This window comes from Lepisosteus platostomus, chromosome 10, assembly GCF_059453375.1.
Source record: "Lepisosteus platostomus isolate fLepPlt1 chromosome 10, fLepPlt1.hap1, whole genome shotgun sequence".
Taxonomy (NCBI): domain Eukaryota; kingdom Metazoa; phylum Chordata; class Actinopteri; order Semionotiformes; family Lepisosteidae; genus Lepisosteus; species Lepisosteus platostomus.
The window spans coordinates 9,346,186-9,368,921 of NC_142620.1; the positions used below are offsets into that span (position 1 = coordinate 9,346,186).

Genomic DNA, 22,736 nt, shown 5'->3' on the forward strand with positions numbered 1-22,736 from the left:
GCATACTGAAGGGGACACTAAACCATGAAAAGGCTTCATCATTCGGATGAGATGTAAAGCCGAGGTCCTGACTCTCTATGGTCAGTAAAAATCCCACTGCGTTTCTTGGGAAGAGCAGGGGTATACTGGTTACTGGGGTCGGTATCCTGGCCTAAGTTCCCACTGACATTTACCAGTCATGACCTCCTAATAGTCCCCATCTCTGAATGGCTTCATCACTCTGTTCTCCTTCCCACTGATAGGTGGTGTGTGGGGAGTGTACTAGAGCACTATGGTTGTCCAGAAAAGTGCTATGTAAGTGTAATGAATTATTTATTATTCTTATTATTGCTATTATTATAATAAAGACTTATAAGGAGTACAATTACTGTTCTGTCCCTTTAATAATAATAATAATAATAATAATAATAATAATAATAATAATAACCTACATGAGCCAAATGGCCTCCTCTTGTTTGTAGCGTTTCTTATTGTATTGCGTAATATGAGTGGATAAGATAAATGTCAATGCATGCAACGTATCTCAGTCGGTTTCTCCTACGTAATGCAGCAATGTAAATTAACATGGCTGTATTTCAACAGTTGTATGATAGAACTTTAGAGTTCTCAGCTGCATTAATCACTTTCAACTTCAACTTAACATTGCACAAATTCACCTCTTTCTGACAATACATGCTCATGCCACGCACCAGCTAACACTAAGTTAAATGGTTTAATTAGAATTTTTCTGAAAGGACCTTCAAGGCTAAATGCAATTTCCAGAGAGTAAAATAACGTCTCATAATGTGCACCAAGACAAAATCCTTACCTACTCATGTTCTAATTATGACAGCGGTATTGATTTCTGTTTGCTTCTCAAAATGGAAAAACGGCTTTAAATTCCTTCGATAGTGGATTCAATGCTTTTAAAATTGTTATAACAAAGGATGGGCAATTTGGACTTGAATGTGCTGTTACCAGCAAAAGCTGATTTTGCTTTAGTTAGAATTCTGCAAGTGAGAAATGTCTCCTGGTTTAGGAATACAGGCAGTTCCTTTGTCTAGCAAAAAATGATTTTCAAGTAGAGTTTTGACACATAAGAATGAATCCCTTGCTAACCAATTTATTTGATTTCCTTAATAGGATTTTCTGTGTAGCTAAATCAGCAGCTAGATAAATGTTTCAAGAATTTAATTCCTGCTGGATTTCAGACCCCCTTTCTTTCACCCTGATTGTTTCTCCTCTTACAACTGAAAACATCAAACATTATGAGGAAGCTGTGCTCCATGATCCAGACCTGGCGATAAGAGGCCAGAGTTTACTGCTACTATGACACTGGTGAGTTCCACAGTAACCAGATTGCATGGGTTCTGGCCTGGGATAAACCTCTGGGCTCGAGTATGGACTTCTTTTCCCCAGATATTTCAAAGGGAATTTCAACACATACACACTGACAGTTAATTCTATAAACGTCTATGTTCTAGAAATGCATTTTTGATAAGATTTCTGCTTCATTTGTGTTCATCTTTACAGCCGCACTGTGCTGTTTTCGTGTTCGGATTTCCATCAGCCTCCTCTCTTCACACCTTCCCCTCCTTCCCTAGCTATCTACACTCCTGCTCCTCTAAATCCTTGAACCCCGATAACTGTATCACACTTGCATGCACATGGCACAAGCAGTTTGACTGAGGCCACTAATGTAATTTATTCGATTTCTCACATCGTTACCTTTATGAAGGTTAAAACAGTGATTCAGTTCTGCCCGATGTGACTTGTAGAAAACGATAGCCAATAATATTCTAGCAACGTCTAATACTTGTTTCAGATTTAAATGGTTTCTCTTATTTCTTGCTTTGTAACCTATTTAACTTGTTTATAAAGAGTCTTATTTTTCCAGTGCATATTTCTTACGTTCAGAAACAAGTTCAAAGACATTAGTTTCTTATAGCTGAAGTCTGAATAGTTAATAAATAGCTTAAGACAATAACAGAGTTCTGATCTGCACACATACTGTAGCAGCAGTAAAGAGTTTTCGGTCTTATTTCTTGAATGCATGCTTAATCACTGCATGGACATCTGTGTTAAGTGTGTTAAGTTGTGGTTTGCCTGCAATATGATAGGCACATGTTTATTTTACTAAATCAAATCATATCATTTGAGTATCCTACAGAGTGAATGAAGGTACTAAATATTATATTGCTAGGTTTACAGAAGGCCTTTATTAGCTGTGTCTACTGCAGTAGAAGAGTAATACAATATAAAAATATGGATCTTTTGAAAACAAATTACAATAGTGATGACACCATGCCTTTTGGCAACGAAAAAAGATAAACCAGAAGTCATCACATTCTATGTAAAAGCTTAATGCAGGCAAGAAAATGAAGCCAGTGTTATCCTGAAGAAAGCAAATTACCTTTAAATGGAAAGATAATATTAAAGTATTATCTTAAAAATTTAACAGGATACATCATCATAGTAGCTAAACACAAGAATTGTGTAAGTGCTAATTTCTAAGTGTTTTGGAAGAACACGAAATTCTAGTGGAGAAATGAATTTTCAAATATTCAAGGTAATGTTCAACTTCTGCATAGCTGCTGAGCTCCAGGAAATATCACAGCCTCCACAGGTGAACACCACTGCAATGTTATACTGTATGTAATAAGAAGCAGCAAAGCTAGGATGGCTGTCTTTTTGTTCTTGATTCAGATAATTGGAATGCTGACTGTTAGCATATTACAAACATCTTATATAGTACTTGTTCATACTCTTACTAGGACACCACCAGTGAGAATCCAGTCAGCATATTTTTAGATATCCAACCTACTCACTAATGAATCCTGCACCCTCTAGTGTCGTACTCACATTGAGTGTCAAGATCCAATTCTGAAACAGTTATCAATTGAATAGAATACACTGTTAATAGGATAACAGCAGTTACTTAAAGACACTTTTATTATTTTTGGACTTCAAAGAAAGAGAAAGTAACAAACTTCCTTAAAGTGCAAAATTGGAAAGGAACAACTACCCCAGTGTTTCCCCGCTGATCTGTTTTGATCTTGCTTCTGTGACTAACAGGTGTTGTTTTCCCTTGTGAAGGACAGACAAAAATTACAGAGCAGAGGGCTTTGAAAACATTGGCCCCAGGTATCAGCAGGCTTTGGGATAAACTTGAGAGTATCGACCCTTTGTAGTGAGAGGAGAATCACACACAGAATGAGAAAGCAGCTACTGTCCTGATAAAAACACAACAAGCACATATTGTGCTTTCCTGTAAATTTACATTATTATGTGATTTATATGCTATGGATATATTTGTAAATTCAACTGAAAGGAACACATTTAGCACCAGAACCTATGTTCTGTAGAGTAATGTAAGTGTTATTCTCTTTCCTACAGTATATTAATCAACTGAGAAATAAAATGCTTTTCTTATCTGACTAACAACCTTCAATAAATGGTAACACTTTGAATTAGGGACTGCAAATGTCATTTATAAACTTTTTAATAAGGAATATATTGAGAAGGTATTTAATGGAGTGGCATGAATATGAGAACCCGTCTCTATTGTTAAATCCCTAATCCTAAACATTGACTGACCTATACCCAAACCCTAAGGCTAAGGTATTATATTAAGAATTGTTTCTACACAGGTAATAACTGCAACATCAGCTGGTGAAAACTCAAATGGTGGTATGACTCCATTGGTTGTTATACTAGGCATTGTTTCCGGTTAAAAATGGACACAAAAAATTACTGACTGACCCTACAACAAAGCTGGCAATTATGTGTCACACCCTCTGCAGTCAGAGGGCGCTCCTACTCTGTCTTGTCCCTAGTTTCCTGTGCTTTGCTGTCCTTCCAGTGTCTCTCTCTCTGGGGCTATATATTTCCGGGTCTCTCATTCACCTTGTCTCAGCATTGACGTTCGGATGTCCTGAGACACTCCTGTCCATGGCCTGAGGGCATTGGTTTCTATACGGCATTTCCTAACCCCCGTCTCGCAGCTACACATAGGGTCTGTTTTCGCTCTACTGCCATTCCACGGTTCGTCCTTTCCGACATCCTTGACATTATGAAGCATTAGGTAACAGAGCTGGAAGATCACTTGAAACAAAGCTATATTGGAAGTGAAGGTTAACTGGAGGGATCTGAACATGATCTGGATGGATACCTGATCAAAATAATCAAAAAGACACTTCCTAATCTGCCATAGCAATAGTTGATGAGAGGAAACACAAGCTATATGGAAATCATTCCCCTGGAGGCCACTACAAGCATATAAATTTACTTGGGTGCACCGACAGATCATTTTTAAAGAAGCAAGCTGGAAGGAGAACTTTATGTTCTCTTTAATTTAACTGTATATGTACTGTAAGTAATTTAATTTCAGTTGCATGGGAGGTGTCTGCAGAATTTTTGTCTTTCGGTATTTTTTGGGAACTGAGAGATGATTGACTCTTTGTTGTCTACCATTTTTTATTTCCTCTCTTCACCACAGTGGCAACTACCCCTTGATTTTTTCATTTACTCCTTCTTCTACCAGGGTCATGGTGCTGAGTGGACTTTTCAACATTACTTATATTCCCATGCTCTATTTCCTATGATCCATAATGTGGGGATATTATTTATGTCCCCGGTATGTCAGCAAGCCAATTTCTGCAGATTAGTTTTAATTCATAAATCCTCATGTGCACCATGCTATAATCTTAATATCACACAAACACAGAATCAGACATTTTAGATACAAAATCAACAAGAGGTTGTTGATTTTAACTGTGACTTGGGTGATTACACCCCATATTCTATGGTAAACACAGGGAAAGGCTTCATTTTTTAGGAAATTGCTCAACCACTACTCGTTTAAGCCATTGAACGGAACATTAACCTTATTATAATGGAATTAATTCACTATTTAGATAAACAGTATTGCTGAATTTCTTATGTATAGATATAGGCAAAATTATTTTAATGGCAGTTGACTCACTAGCTAGAAGACACCTCAGTAATGTGTTAGATTGACACAAGGAGAGTTACTGTCAGACTAATAGATTAAGGTTATAGTGGACATTGTAGATTGCATTTTGGCTATATAATTACATAATTAAGATCTGGTGAAAGATTCACCAAATCACAAAAGCATGGTATGCCCACTCTTGTGTTTTCAATATTTATAAACTTCTCACACACCATTCAATGTTTCACTGGAGTGACAAAGAGACTCAGTTTAGAGCACTTTATTATCGAGGATGGTATTGTTCCAGGATCTCTGAGGCAAAACTAGAGTACTGACTTCCATCTTTTCTGTCTTTTGAAAACTAGCTTGTGCATAAATAAACTTTGGACACTCAAATAAACTTTGCTGCCCACTAACACACAGCAAACATCACAACCTTTAATTTCCTTTTAATAACTACTGTAAATACCAGTAATCTAAGAAAGTGCATGTTGTTAGAATTTTTGAGCAGTTCTAGCAGACTCAGTGAGAGATATTGTATATTCATTAAGCATTCATCAGATAGACCATCAAGCATCTTTCAAAACATTCAACGCTGTCCAGGTACAAATATGTCCTATGTTTTTTAAGACATATATATGGTTCTGTCGGCTTGCTCTCCAGGTAAAACAATCCTGCACAGAGATTGAATTCTGTTTTTTAAACTTAAAGCATTTAAGTAATGCATTAAACATTAAGCATTTCTATGCACTGCAGTTTCATCAAAGATTAATTGCATTTGATTTCACATAGGTCAGAATGGTCTCATGCCCATTTAAGAATCATTGCTAGTCTCCAGGTGATCTTGTTTGTCTTCATGTTGTGTCCCAGAAGCTAGGTTTTGGAAGACTTGCCAATTTGAAAGTATGTTTGTCTCAAAAGGTCCTCCTCTTATAATAGTATAAGCTAACTAGACATCAGCGTCCACATTTTTCTTCTGTCCTGACACTAACTGTGCCCAGGGCAAAACGCCTCCTGAATAGATGCAGCTCCTGAGTGCCAGAAAAAGATTCACACAAACATATAAATCCTATACAAAACAATTTTCTTCCTCCCAGCATCACAGATGTCTTTGTATTACAATTTGGAAACCATCAATTATCCTAACTGAATTCTGAATTTAAAAGCTTTCCTGTGATTTTCTAAAACTTGAATATCGCTACGCCTACATAACCGTTTGCAGTATCACAGCTTTCTCATCTCCATGCCATAGACACAACCCTTTTTCAAATGACTCACAATTACAGTAATAGAAAAGAGATTTTAAACAACCTCTCATAAGTTTTTTGTAGATTTTCCTATGAAAATAATACAAAGAATAAAACAGGTTTACAGGGCCTTGTCTGGCTCCACTACGAGCCCACCAGCAAGGTATTCTTGAGTGCTCTGAAAATGTCAAGCTGCCAGCAGCATTGTTCTGTCATTTAAAAGAGCTTTTCTGTTGCTGATCCTCATTAGGAATTCCTCTGTGCACACCCAGACATCATTAGAATACTGTTCCAGGGAACTAAATGTTTTTGTCTTTTCTAATGAAGGTGATTTTAATAGGATTTTACACTGCTGAAAGTGAGGGTAAAAAAAGAATTATATCAGTGATAATGTTAGAACAGAAAGTCAATATAATGATGACGGGTTATGGTTTTTTTTTCTTTTTTTTTTTAGTTGGCATTACAGCACCATTTCATTAACTAAGTCTGGAGTAAAATAATGATACTGGATGTTTAAACAGGAACAAAAGCTTCCAGGATGGATTAGATGACTCATGATTGAAACTACAAAAAACATCTATTTCCCTCCAAACACAAGGGTCATCATCTTTCGGGTGAACTGCATTGACACTACTTCGCGTCCATGTGCTCATTTGTACTGAGGTGGTACCAAACACTGAAGTGCAGTTTTAATGGGAAGCTGTCAGTTTTCAACATTTACATTTAATTTGACCATTAAATACTGTGATACCTCCTTCACCTTTTGAGTGTAATTTTTCTTTTGGAGCTTGTTCAATGTGCTCATTCAAATCACATGAAGCCTATTAATTGCATAACAGCTTTGCGGCTCAATGTCATTTTTGCTATTAATTCTTCGCCTCTGATTAGATATTCATGGCAGGGATGATGTTATCAAAGTGAGGCAGACCAGAATTAAATGGGTGTCAATATGAACTTCACAGGTACTAGACAATCACAAAAACGTGCTGGGACATAGTGAGTTTAAAATTCACATATCTAATTCACCAAAATCCCAACTGAGGTTACAGAAGTTATAACTTTACCTTGGGAAAATCAGAACTAATTAACTGCCTTTTCTTGATTAGCAGAGAGTTTGCAGTGCTTAAAAATGTTTTAAGCTTATTTTAGAAAATGTCACTATTAAAATACCCTATAAATATCCTAAAATACTCTATAAACATGTCTCTACTAAGCAAATTATTGTAGTTTGCATGCTTCTAAAGTGCATTCAGTTGAAGTTCAGGCAACTTCAAAAACAATTTGACAAAAATGCAAGCAACATAAACATGAACTGAATTTTATCTAGACAATGCTACTAACTGACTACAAACATAACAGTGGGTTATAAGAAAAATGCTCTATAAATATTACAAGAAAATATCCACAAGGTACCTAAATCTCAATGCAACATTATGTAACACTTAAACCTGGTCATTATAATATCTTTTGTTGATGTACTTCTTTCAGACAGGACAGATATGGAGGCATCATGCAAATGTTATTTATGAGATACCTGTTTTTTGTACCAGACGGACCAGCATCTATTTGTTAAGCTGTAGTAGTGTTTATGAATGACATAAGTGCTCACACCCCTTCATTTCCAGCAATGATCACCAGTTCAGAACATTGTTTCTTGATTGTTAGTTAGAATAAACTATGGGCCTTTCCCATGCCTGAAGGTGCATCTTTACACAGTGAATCTTAACACGGTGATTGTTATTTTCAGAACCTCGGCTCTTCTCCACCTCACTCCCTGTTTAGCACCAGAACAGCCTCTGGCAATTTCACGCAAGGTTTCCTAATCCACACCAAACTTCCTGTGTCTTTTGACTTGACTAATCTGCCACACTGCAACTACAGAACCATGAAATCACCCACATATTACCAGGATGTCACCTCCACAGGGAAGCTGAAGAGTTTCCAAATTTCATCTTCACTGTCAGTGTTGGGACATCTTTCCGAAAACCATCAATGGGGAAGAGCAAGAGTGAAGCAAAAACATTTTTTGCATTGAGTTCACTAATCATTCCAGTATTTGATCATTTACTTATGCCTTACTGCTGCAATTTAAAAGAACAAAAGGAAATCCGATTGAACAATTCTTGGTCTACCTCTGATGGTTATGGTTTTTCTGTGTTACATAAGCATTTTCCCTTGCAAATTGTTTGTTATTTTCACAGGAACTGAAAGTACCAAAAAGTTCCTTTCTGTGAAAGGTATTATATATTGCCTAGCAGTTAAGTGATGCCTAATTGAAGCTCAGTGCTTTATAGGTGTCTCATAAGTGCAGAAGCAATCAATCTGTAAAGCAGTTCCTCTTAGCAGAGGTTAGATGGTTAGATGCTTCATTCACGTAATCTGAAAAAGATCAGGAAAAGATTTCCGAGAAGTACTGTATAGGTGGCAGCAACTCAAATCACTTAACGAATTTTTTTTATTATTGCAATGCCAAAGAAAACAAGATTAAAGTAAATGGTTTGATACTGCCCTTCCAGAAAAGGGATTAAACAGACTTAATTCCAAATGCACTTAAGCGATTAAAAACAGTTAATGGGGTGGTAGAGAAGAATGCAGGAACAGAATTTAAAGGCCTTTTGCAACATGTCTGCTGCTGAATCAAAGCACAGTGATAATGTGAAACAAGGAGGACAGCCTGAAGAAAAAACACAGCTGAGGAAAAATGATAAATGAAACTGCTTTGGTGTGACAGTTTCAATTCAAGGTTTTCTTTTGTTGATTTATATATTTTTTGTGTCTAGCATGTTAAAAACACTGTATTTTACAAACATTTTCAAAGCCTTAGTAGGTTTTTGTTTCATGAAAAGGGACATGAACCCTAGCTGGATTAATTTAAATGTTTTTCATGTTATCCCACCTCTGTAAATATGTTGGGTTTTGTTCATTTGTGCCTTCTAGTTAAACAAAACAAGTGACTCCTCATCAACACTTCACATCAGTCCAAGATCCTGGACTAGCAAGATTTTTACTGCAAAATATCCTTAGAGGCATTATTAGTTCCAGTACCTATTTGTTGTATTGTTAATGTCTCTGTGTATCGTGAAATGGTTAGTTGTGGAACATAAAAAAATATAATTTTAAAGTCCCCAGTGTATAAGAATGAATTATTTTAATTAACCTTTCATTTAGAATGAGTAAAATCACAACATGGTGAAACTGCTGTAATTAGGCTAAAATGAATTAAATTAAGTATGCCACATTAATTAATTAGTCACAATTTAATTTTAAAGAATGCAAAATTACAAAAAATATTTTCTACAAATGATTTCTAGAATATTATATATCAAATGAGCTATCCTTGGGTTTGGGTTAAAGGTATAATTTAGGCTGTGGTCAGCATTATCACTAACCTGCAATTAATCTACAGAAGTTGGTTATCATCAAAGTTTTGGCACTCTATTAATATATTAATAGTGTGCCAAAAATGTGATGCATACTATGCATTTATAAAAGACTTACCTCTTCTGTTAATGCATATTAATAAACTAATAGAGTTGTAAAAAACATTTATAAAAATATTTCTATGTATAAATGAAATTGTACCTCCTAATCTAAGGTGTTGTCAATTAAAATAGCTTATTATAAGAGTGCAACACTTTTTCAAACTCAGATGCAAGAAGCTGTCTTTCAAAACAAAAATGTTCCCATATCACACCATCATAGTCACATAAGCCAATTTATTGTGCATAGAATTTGATAGCAGAAAATTAGTCTTCAGAGACCTTCAGATTGAGTTTTTTATTATACATATAATGATTTTTAAAAAGCATGAAATACTGGGCTGAAACTGAATGAGGACTGCATTCAAAGCTAAATAAATATGTATATAACTTTTACTACCAGTAGGCTTATTAAAAGTGCATGTTATATTTACCTTACTTCATGTTTTTATGTAAGGTCAAATTTATGGGGACAGCCTAGGAAGTCATGTAAAGGCTACCCTATTTTATAACAATATATACTGCAGGTCCAGGTATGCATAGAATTTTTAAAATGAACTACCACAATCATGAAGGTTATTCTTGTGAGGTGATCTATTGAGTGTGAAGTGCTAAAACAATAGCACATCACATGAAATTAGGTTTGACTAATATCCAGCATTAACCTTGTTGCACAATGATCAATGAATCAGAAAAACCTTTTGCCTTTGGGAATTCATAAGGATTCAGGACCCTTTTCTGTCTTTTGAGTCTTTGCAGAAACAAAGCAACAAAGCAAACATCTCTTCCTCTTTTTGTTTTTGAAGCATTTCCACTGTTTCACACTCCTCCAGAGAAAATATTTCTTGCTTGACGAGCCACAGATTTCCTATCAGTGCAGTGTCTTGAGGCTGCAGTAGACCATTTTTTGTCCTTCAGCCTTAAGAAAACTGCTCAGAACAAAAACCTGGGTACATCAGCCCTCAAAAAGAGAGGGGGGAAAGACACTGAAGGAGCCCACTTTTACAACCACAAGAAAGTCAATCAATCTCCAGATTTGATTCAATTTGTTCCACAATAACAAAGAAGCACATTAAATTAGAAAAAGATCAATCTCTTTACACCCTTGTTGTTACTTCATTACACCTGTAGGAATTACACGTCAGACTTAATGTATTAAACCTGATGTCTAACTCTGGTTTATTAAGATTATGACTTAATCTTCGATCTGCACAAATCTATTGCTTTCTAAATTACCTCTAGTGAGAGGGAACATTGCAAAATTTAATTCTAAAGCACTAAATACTTTATTGGTATTTTGTAGAACACAGTGCCAATACAGTTACAATGCCAAATAGAAAGCCTGAAATCTTAAGAAGGTTAGAAAAGTAAAAAGCCCACCCACAAATGCTGGCTTTCAATTAATACATAAAGCTGCCATTAAAAGTTAGTTACAGGAGAATTTAATGATTCAGATACACAGATCTATAGAAGACACACATTTTAGCTCTGACCACAGAGGTTAATCCTTTACTGCAGATGGCATCCTTTTTGTTAGAACTGGATTTTTAATCCACATATTAATGTGTACCTAGATGTATAACTGGAGTCAACACTTAATGGTTCTTGTAATCCAAACCCTACACTGGCCTGAAAATCATGTACATGTCCATACCATTTTTAAAGCATTTTCAGCACATTAAAAATTGGTCTAATGAAGACACCTTATTGAAGAAGATGAACATCCATGTGCTTTTTCAGTGGCATTGACTGTTTTTCAACTCAGAATTATTGTTTAGTGCAACATTTTCAAATCTGATGACTGGAGAACTTCAGAGAGAAAAGCGATGAATCTCTCTGTTGAAACCCGAGCTAGGGTAAGGGTTAGCATTCCCACACTACTTAGACATTTGTTACACTCTGTGCCGGATTATAGGTCCTAAGTGAATTTAAGAACGAGCAATAATTTAGCTCTATCAACACATTTTATTTCGGACACTTTTGGCCGCTTGTATTGTATAATGCACCTTTCAGTATTTGTTGTCCAAATCTGAGACAGATCAAAAGTTGCAAGAAAACCTGTTCTCCTGGGTAAACTCTCTTAACTTTTTCATTTAACATACAGAGGTATAACAGATGTTAATATTTAATGGTTCTTGTAACCCAAACCATAAATTGGCCTCAAAATAATGTCAATTTCAATATTGTTTTAAAAGCATGTTTCAGCAGATTGAAAATTTGCCTTAAGTAGGTACCTTATTGATGAACATGAACTTCCACGGTGCATTTTTCTGTTCCTTTTTATTTCTTTTAGACACAGAATACATTATTAGGGGAACAAATTTACAAATCAGACTAAAGATCTTCAGAGAGACAATTGCTGGATTGCTCTGTTGAAAGCCCAGCTAAAGTTAGAGTTAGCATTCCCACACTACTTAGACATTTCTTACACTCTGTGCTGAAATTTGGGGACCAAGTCAGGTTTAGGGCAAGTCAATTGTTGCTCCTATCTGAATATTTTTTTTCGGAAACTCTCTGGATGGCACTCTGCACCATACGGTAATTGTATCCCAAAACTCACGGAAATGCTCAGCTGACACCTCAGCTAGGGTTAGGGTTAGAATTCACATACTACTTTGACCATTTTTAAGTTCAGAGCAGGAATTTGGGGCCCAAGTTAGGTTTAGAACGAGTGATTTTTTGCTCCTATCTGAATTTTTTTTTCAGAAACTCTCTGGATAGCACTCTCCGCGGTGCAGCAATTGTATCCCAATACTGAGTCGGTCAGACCAAAAGCTGTTACCAACCATTATTACATCTAATTATTTGACAGGAGCTTTTATCAATGGTGTTGATTGTTTCACACCCATACTTTTTGGATTGGGGAACATGTCAAAATCCGATGCCCAGAGATGTTCAGATATAGATCGCGGAAATGCTCAGCTGACACCTCAGCTAGGGTTAGGGTTAGAATTCACATACTACTTAGACAATTGTTAAGTTCAGAGCAGGAATTTGGGGCCCAAGTCAGGTTTAGAACGAGTGATTTTTTGCTCCTATCTGAATTTTTTTTTTTCGGAAACTCTCTGGGGTCTAGCTGGCAGGGTGCACCGTGTGGTAATTCTATCTCAAAACTGAGTCGATCGAATCAAAAGCTGTAAGCAAGCATTATACAATCTAATTCCTTGACAAGAGCTTTTATCAATGGTGTTGATTGTTTCACACCCATACTTTTTGGATTGGGGAACTTCAAAATCCGATGTCCAAAGAGGTTCTGATATAAATCGCGGAAATGCTCAGCTGGCACCCCAGCTAGGGTTAGGGTTAGAATTCACATACTACTTAGACAATTTTTAAGTTCAGAGCAGGAATTTGGGGCCCAAGTCAGGTTTAGGACGAGTGATTTTTTGCTCCTATCTGAATTTTTTTTTCCGGAAACTCTCTGGGGTCTTGCTGCCACGGTGTGCCATGCGGTAATTGTATCTCAAAACTGAATTGGTCGAATGAAAAGCTGTAAGCAAGCATTATACAATCTTATTCTTTGACAGGAGCTTTTTTCAATGGTGTTGATTGTTTCCCCTCAATACTTTTTGGATTGGGGCACATGTCAAAATCCGATGCCCAGAGAGCTTCAGATATAGATCGCGGAAATGCTCAGTTGACACCCCAGCTAGGGTTAGAGTTAACAATCCCACACTACATAGACATTTTTTCGATTCTGTACTGGATTTTAGGTCCCAAGTGAATTTTTAGACGAGCAATGTTTAGCCTGTATCTACAACTTTTTTTTCCGACGCTTCTGTCCACCTGTATTGTGCACCTTCAGTGATTCTTGTCCAAATCTGAGTCAGATCAAAAGTTGCAAGAAACCTGTTATCCTGGGTAAACTCTCTTTCTCGGTTAACATAGATACAGAGGTATATTTGTATGATATAGCCAGCAGCCACATCGCTCTGCAATTCTCAACTGGTAACCTACTGAAGCTAAGCAGGTATGAGCCTGGTCGGTACCTGGATGGAGACCACCTGGGAAAAACTAAGGTAGCTGCTGGAAGAGGTGTTAGTGGGGCACTCACCCTGCGGTCTATGTGGGTCTTAATGCCCCAGTATAGTGAAGGGGACACTACTTTTTTTACACTTAGCACTGGATTTGGGGTCCCAAGTGATCTTTAGGACATGTGATAATTTGTTCCTATCTTCTACTTTATTAGACTCTTCGTCTGCTCATAATGTATTTTGCTCCATTCAGTCATTTTACAGTATTCCAAAACTTAGTCAGAACAAAAGTTACAAGAATACCTATTTTACTGGGTATACTGTCTTAATTTTTTCATTTTATTCAGGGATTCTTTCTTCAGTCCTGTGAATCAGTAAAGATCAGATCCACACAGTGAACTTATTTGATGTTCTGTTGATTGATTTGAATATTAGTCTAAGCTTAGCACTTACATTTGTTTTGCACTTCTAAATCACTGAATTTTGCAGAGGAGCTGCTATTCCAATGACAAAGTGTCGACCTGTGGGCAGATCAAGTTTATGTTCAAGTATTAATAATATATTTCAATCTATTAGCTCAGGTTGTGAATGATTGTTCACATTAATTCGCTAAGACAGAGACCAGCAAAATATGATTCCTTGTTGGTACTCTTGAGGCAACAGGATACAGGCAACAGGCCTTGTATAAAGATGAAAATATAACTTTGTTAGCAGCGTTTTTTGCTTCAGTGGCAGATATGTAAGTTGCCCGTGCCTGCGGAGTCTGCTTTAATTACGTATTAAATTCCAGGAAAACATGACAAAGAATTTGGGACCACTGGCAGAGATTCTATTCTGGTGCTATTGATCCAGATGTCTTCAAAAGCATTAGAAATTCAAATTAATATTGCTGCATATTAAAGCACAGTTAGATGCTGGATATATTTTACGCCATCTATTCAAACATAATGCCTGAATTCCATCACTGAAAAGACAGCAGCACCTGCATTTTTAATGTCTCCTAAAGTGCTGGCAACTGTGGAGTTTTCTGAGCTGCAGAATAGGTAATGCAACTTAGCAGAACTCGCTTACCATTTAAACTTTTTCAGTAGCAGATTTGGTATCTCAGCAAAGCAATACCCAGCAACAGCAATTTTAGTCTTTATAGGAGCGTGTAATATGTACAGGGTCTACTGTTTTCCTGATTGTACTCTTTTATAACACTGCAACTATTACCGAGCTCTGTACTTCATTAATTGGAGGTCATGCACCTTTGCCCACTGAATCCTGTTTCCAAACCAAGTTGGTCAATTTATACAGTTCTGTGGTAAATGCATTGAACTTTGTGTTGTTAAGTTAGGTCTTGAGATTCTTGACATGGCTCCCTATAAATCTGACTTTGCTGCACAGATTTATTCCACACAAACTCACAAATCAGGGTGGTTAGACAGACTTCCTCAGCACAGGATATGCCACTGGGAAATGAAAAAAAGCACTGAATGTGTCTTCTTGGTGTGCTAAGCAATATACAAGGCATTAGGGTTTCCACAAGGGAGACCCAGAATTTTCTCAAACAGAGGTAAAAGTGTGTATCTGGGAAACAGAATATATGTGTGAATATCTGAAGAAAGTATTAATATAGAAAGGATGGAAGAGTACACACTGAACATCAGAAGTCTTTGTGAACAACTTCCTGTCAGTGTGGCACAGCTGGAGCTCAACGTGGTCTCCTCTTTTCACATTCCTTTATATAGGTTGATTAAAATTCTGTTATACAGCACACTAAAACAAAGGCATTATTTATGATGATGGCAAAGGTAATGTTGACAGTAAAATTGGAAAAGAATTGCTTTCACTGTAGATAGTAAATGTATTGACTAATTGTGTGCCCATAATGACAATAATTAGAACGTAAATACATACAGTACTACACAGTACTACATAAATCAAGAATTTCCCAGTGTAGTGACTGGAAGAAAGAGTTTTTTTCAGACTAGAAATGTGAACTAGATAAGAATTATTTAGAGAAGGAAAATAAACCGATGATGTTTGTTGAACAAACTCATTAAAACTTCAAAGTACTTTTTAATTATCCTTGCGCTTTTTAATCTAGAAATGGCATCTGACCTCGGACCTGATTACTTCATTCAAATTGACATTGTTTTATTTACTTGCCCCTAAAATCTTACCTACAAATCTAGATACGTACAGAGTTCTGGTAAAGATTTTGAGATACAGACCCACCACTTAGAAAACTATGTAATACTGTATGTGTAATATGTTACACAATAAATTATGTAAAAGAAATAATGTATTTTCTCCCAGGAAATAATGTCAGAAAATCAAGATCCCTTACAGGAGTAAATAGAGCATCTACTTCAATTACTATAGTGCCATTCAATACTGTTATTTTGAGTGTTTTCATGCTTTTTACATTTTATTACTACTACAGGCAAGTTTAGTTTGCTTCACTTTTAGAATAAATGTTGAGCAACTTATGCAGTCGATCGCAATTTGTTTTCAATATAAAAATCATTGAAATCTAAGTTAAACTGAGTGTGTATCTTGCATTTTTTGTTAAATTTAGAATCAACACTTTTAGCTGTATACCCAACGTATACCCAATACCCTGTTTACGTCTGAATTCAACATGTATTGTTAAATATATCAATTTTAACAGCCGCCATTTTGTCGTGAACACAAATTCTCATTCACTTTTCAGCTGATGCTCTTTTGCCTTAGATTGCAATGCAGACAAAACCAACTGGTCTCAAATGCAGTTTTTTTTTTGTTCTGAGAAATGACATGACAGTGGTTGACATTTGAATTTTAAGCAATTTAACCATGCTCCATCAAAAATGAATTAAATCGGGGATTTAATTTACTTAAACAGTCGAGAAGGTGACAACAGCTGTTACAGGTAGCTGCAAGCATTTTAATTACATGTTGGTTTTTGAATAAATAGTTCTACAGAGTAACCACAGAACATTGAGAACAAGCTCAAATTCTAAATTCAAAGAGTAAAATGTCCCCTGAGTTATAAATCTACATTTTGAAATGTGCCACCGTTGCCGATGGAATCTTGTTGTTCTGGAAATAAAACCCCTTTTGTAGCATACAAATATGAGTGATTGTCGATTGTATTTTTCCACAGCAGTATAGTGAAAAGCTACACATTCAACATCAATTATGTTAAAGATAATTGAACATAGGACCTGATATTTTGTGACCGGGGGTGTAAGAAGCATTGGTAATAATAACAATTATTGGCATTTATGTAGTATGTAATTAACTTGACATCCCAAAGGATTCAAAAGCACTCTACATATGGGAGAGGATCCACTTCATCCACCACTGAAGTGCAGCCCCTACCTGGGGAATGCACAGCAGCCATTATGCACCAGCAGTTCCACTGCACATCATATCAGATGGAGAAGGGAGATATTGCTTTTCCAGCCAAATTAAAGGGAAACTGCAACGCTATTTTTACATTTCAGGATTATAATGAATCAGCACTGAAGAGTGCATTTTAAAACCACGATGACATTACCAGGTACACAGAAATATGTGGAACCAATTTGCATCACAAAAGAGACGAAGTTTCAATGCATGAGTAGCGCCACATTGTCGTCATTGTCTGTGATACAGAACGAGGCAACAAAACTCCCTTGTTTTTTTTCCCTCTAAATCAGCCCTATTACATTGTAAACATGCTTTAGGCCGAGCCAATTTTGCTGCTATATTAATCATACATATTTTCCTGAAACCCACACATAAAAGACAATATGTTTTTTACATGCTTTTTCTAAGTATTGCAAAAGAAGAACAACCTGACAACCAACTAAATTACACTCATATCCATTTTCAGGTTTTGCAAAAGTGCTCTTTCATTTACATTGGTGGTTATTTTATAGTAAATCACACCTGAGAGAACAATTCTTGCAGGACATGCTGTGCCATAGCCTGTGCCATTGTCTGAACAGATTATTTGAATGAGTGCAACTGAATTGAATTCAACATTCACGACTTCAAGACGGTTTTGCCGACAAACTCTTCTTACTTGTTAACTCAGCATGCAGATCATGTTACAACATTTCTGGGTTGAGATGTCTGCTGCACAACCTGCACTTATTCGATTGAACATCACACTGAATCCTGTCGATGGGGCTTACATCACTGCCCGTGTTTATTACCCATCTCTTAGCTAGTTGACAATCCCTTGGAAAAGGAACCAGTTTGACTTTCTAGTGAGGCATTGTTTAAAACTATATAGGTAAGTTCAAAATAACAAAAAAAAAAGATTAACGTTGTTAGGAGACCACATTTCTCATGTGCTTACAGTGACTAGTGAGCAGGAAGGGCCACCTTTACATCACAATTCTGTTGAACTCTTGCTCTTGCCCGTAGAAAGACCAGCAGTTTCTTGTCTGCCAGCAACAACTTGGCAACTATGCAGTACTTTCACCAAGTTCACGATCTTGCACTGAATTCAAAATGTGTAAAATACTGTGATGCCGTCCATTAATTTATTTTGGTACTGAGATTTAATACCCAGTGTGAGAAATTGAGACTGTGGTTCCCCTTTAAGGAGAGACTTCAGGGAGGGCTGACTGTTCAAACCTTGAGTTGAATTTAGGCAGGACAATGGGGTTAACAGCAACCCTACTTGTGTCAACAATCTACATGGCAGTGTTTGCCGTCAGCCTACTGGAGGGTTGGTTTGGAAGGTCTTCTCCTGAAGGAACAGTGCCACCTGCTGGTCCAGTAATAATTAAATGCCAGAAATGTAGTCACAGAGGTGGACCCTTATGCTTTTAAAGATATTTTAACCTGTCACTGCACCTAAGGAAGATGTTGAGACCAATTAAAAAAAGAAGTTAACTTTATTAAGGCGATTTATCTGAACGGGACAAACCATTGAAACCATCTTGGCCACTGAGGACTGGGTTCACAAACCCAAGTGCCCACTGAAATCAAAAACCTCACGTTACCGCTGCACATATCCAACTTGAAAATAGTGCTATGGGACAGACTTGTCTTAAAAACAATAACAACAAAACGGAAAAAAGACTGCTGCTGTACTGTAACCTTGCTAGAGTATTTCTTATACTTCAGAATTAACTAAATTATCTAACATTGCAAATGAAACCTTCCAGCCAACGAATCATTATATGACAAAGCTGAAGCCATTATACACTGAACAAAGCAGGCACTTAAAGACTGCTTTCTGTCCGTCAGCAACTCACAATACCTGCTTGCCAATGGCAGCAGAAAAACACTGATTTCAGCTGTTTTCTTTGGCATTTCTACACTTAATTTGATGTATTTATACTGCAATTTTCACATTAACAAAATCTAATAAAAGTTTCACAATTCGCAGTGCTATGTATAGAAATGCTAGAGATGCTATAGAAATGTTGATGTTACTTTGGACACTTTTGAAAATGTAAGGTTTTTATACAGTTTCCATCGGATTTCTGGTTCATTTTCCTAATCTATTACATAAAGCCTCTGCGTTTCAACAGATAAAGAACTTCAAAGCTCTCTTAGGCAGCCTTGGTTCTAGTTGACTTTATTTTTCAAACTGATCCATTTTCCTGAACAAAATCGGATTTATAAGCTGTTTATTTGGACTAAATGTGTTTCAGCAATGTTTATATTTATACGGAATAGCTTTCTCATTGGCAGTGAATAAATACAAGACCCAAAAAGACAAATCTGAATAGTATGAAGGCATGTGTATTACACATGCACTATGTGTATTACACTGAGTGGTCAGAGTGTCTGTGCTTTGCCTCTGATGAGTTCTGCTAATTAGGAAATTACGTCGAAATAATTATTAATACTTTTAGTTTTTTATTGTTGGCTCTTAATCTAAAGCAGGTTCCTACGTACTCAAAACTGGCATTCGAATGAAAAACACAACCTTGAATCGAGAAATATATTAACTAATGCTGTTTCTGAGATGACTGTGTCATTTAACTTACATACAGTAGCCAAGATCACAATGCTGTATTGTGCACTATTCAAGCAACATGTTTGATTACATCAACATTGTGTCCTTTCTGTTAAGTAAATCAAATTAATAGATAATCTGCCACGGAAATAAATGTTTTGCCGTGTTATACAAAAATTAAATGGGAAAAATACGATAGAAAAAGTAAAACTACTTTAACTGGCACTTGTGTTTATTATGTAAATACACGGTGTGTGTGTGTGTGTGAATAATGCAGAATCGACACTTATCCAAGAAGTTTCAGTCTTTATCCAAGTGAAAATTCCGAAAGCTTCTCTTCTTTAATGGTTGTCCGCTCTGATCAATAAATGAGTTTATTACGGTGTGAGCTGGAATAATTTGGAAAATCAATGTACCTTGACAGTGCTGAATCATAGATGATGCTATAACGCGGTTGTTAGTTTAAAATGCGCCTCAAAACCTTCAAATTAAAATGTTCTTTGAGTCAAATACAAGACTAGCAACACCCACGATGCACGACTTTAAGTGGATTGAAACCCTTAATTCGCTTTCTGAGTTTGTCATGTATTTGTCAATCTACTTTTATAATAAAAACAGGAGTGAAGTGTCACTGTGAACAGAACGGATACCGAGAAGTAAAAACGACGCGTTCATTTATCGAGAGAGAATACACAATATTCGCTGTCTAAATGCTGTGTATTAAAATGTGTTCTGAGTCTTACCGTTATTTCAATCGGGGTTGGGGGGTTGCTTGAACTGAATACTTAATAAAGGAACGGGGGCAAACAATAGTTGTATTTAATATAATTGCTTATTTAGTGAATACCTTTAAAGAAAAACGAACGGCTCAAAACGTTGCTTTTTCATGATCTCCCTGTGCTTCTGCTCGTCTTGTAAAGCGTTGTGTATTAAATCGTGTTTGAAAGACTAAATTCCCCTGAATTTTAAATATACTTGCCAATGTGCGATAACATAAAAGTGAAGCAATTTCAACACGAAGACTGCTGCTGTACAGAATAGAGGTGCTGAAAGTTTGGACAGCTCCCAGCTAGGAAAGCAAAGGAAGTGATTCGGAACAATAATCCCTCTGTAAGTAAGAGTTAGAGACGTGATTCTAGCATTGTTGGGATTAGTGTGGATGTTCGTTGTTGTACAAAATAAAAGTATCAAAAACGCTTGAACGGGTCATATCTAATTATTTTATTGTTGGCTTATTATGATTTCCTGTGAAACTGCAAGAGCGGATTTTTGTAGACTGGATTTTATTATTTTTTTCCTGCGCGGAAGGGTAGGGAAAGTGGGGGCAGCGGACCGAACGAAATAATTGGTATGATGACAAAAGCCAGCGAAGTGGTTGAGGTGATACAGACAGCGGGAGAGCGTACCTGCTGGTCCAATAACCGCAGCCAGACAAGGAGCCTGTGCTGCGCAATGAGTCTGGAGACTCAAGTCACCGGCAGCGGGTCCACCCTGTATTTCAACAACATTCCGTAGATGCAGCGAGGGCATCATCTGGTGATGCATTGGAGACTGGAAACTTGATCACGAGAATCTTAACATTCTGTACTGCCAGAGGAAAGCGACGTGATAATCTTTCTCAGGGCACAGAGCTGGGTGTGCATGATGAATTGCAGTACAAACGGAGTGAAGACAAGAGAACGCAAAAGCGACTAGACCGCCTGGCTTTATATTAGAAGATTAAAAACCAATCGAGAACGTGCGAGGTCCGATCTTTTTTTTTTTTTAAGGGAAGGGAAGGTAAAGCTTTAGCAAACAATTTCCTGATGGACTCTGTTTTCCCAGCAGGTCGACAGGATTGGGATTTGAGATTACAGGTTTCTGGATAGGTAACACCCCACTCAAATGGGACCTAGCCAAGCTGCGAAAGAAAGAAAAATACTGGCAGCCCTAGAAGTGATTTTACGTTGAAAAACTAATTTAAAAGCTCCGTATTATTTTCCCAATCCCAAGTCAAAAACGTTTCTGGCTAGCCTATTGAAGTCTTTATGAATGTTTTACCTCGCTTATCTCCCACTCAATAACAAATAGTCGTTTCCACAGGCTGACTACAGAACACTGGATAATGTGCTCCTGTAGTTAACAGTGCTTCAACGCAAAGATCGCCCTTATAATACATAACACAGCCTTGAAAAAAAGTAGCAATAACGATATTTTATAAATCGAGGTGAGGTAAACTACGTATGCACGGTACACAGTTTGACGTAAAGAACTAAAAAGCTTTTAGCAGACTAGTAACTATGAAAGGAAAATGCGCTTTTGTACAGGCGTCGCAGCTGTGACAGTCTCGCACAATTAAAAGAAAACGGAGAAATTAAGGCTATCCAACCGAGAAAATCAAAATTTTGACAGAAAGTTCGTTTAGGGACTGGAACAGATAGCTTCTCAACTGTCCTAAAATGAATATAATGTTACACGGACACGTTCTCCGGATTCACACTGCGTTGGGATTCACTGTACACCTCAGGTAAGGACCTCAGGTTTTTTTTAAACTCTTATAGATATCATTTTTTTATAACTAAATTCAACCTTGTGTTTTTATTCTGTTAAAATCTAAGTTCAAGAATTAAGGAAAAGGAAAATGAAAAAAAAAACATAAACTTCGCCTGGCGAAATTCTCTTCCGGGCAGACATTGTATTTCAGCAGATAGCTTGAATAACCTAAGGAGAACATGGCTGAAGTTAATACGAACTTGTAAATATATTTGGTTTACTGTAGAATGCAGAGCAACCAACTAACACAAAGTACTAATATACTTAGATCAAACTTGACTGAATTGAAATGAAATGTTAAAATTAGTGTGAATGTGTTTCTGCATATTCTCATTTAAGGTCCCCTGGATGGTACATTTTGTTTTTGCTTTTTTCTGACTTTATCTCAATGAAAAATGGATTCACGTTGTAAACATACACAAAAATATATCACGAATCATCGACAATGTTAGATTTTTCAAAACTGATTTGGAAGCCATCCCTTTAATAATGTCTCTTGTTATATTTCTTTCTCTGATTGCAGTGAAACATTTAGTTTAAGGACTGGTTTCATTGTCAAGGATGAAAGCGAGATTTGGTCAGACCCCTCCTTCAGATGACACATTAAACCATGTTTTGCCTTACTTGACCATTAAA

The 22,736-nt window shown here is 36.7% G+C and overlaps 1 protein-coding gene across 2 annotated transcripts in view; it reads left to right on the forward strand.

Moving 5' to 3' along the window:
• Positions 1-22,736, forward strand: part of syndig1l (synapse differentiation inducing 1-like) — a 73,812-nt gene that overhangs the window by 22,657 nt on the left and 28,419 nt on the right. The window contains exon 1 of one of the 2 annotated variants that reach the window (XM_088647993.1): positions 20,908-22,074. The exons of the other annotated variant lie outside the window; for it this stretch is intronic. The gene's annotated coding sequence lies outside the window, so the exon portion shown is untranslated. Of the gene's footprint in view, positions 1-20,907; positions 22,075-22,736 lie in introns of those variants that run through there. 2 annotated transcript variants of the gene reach the window in all.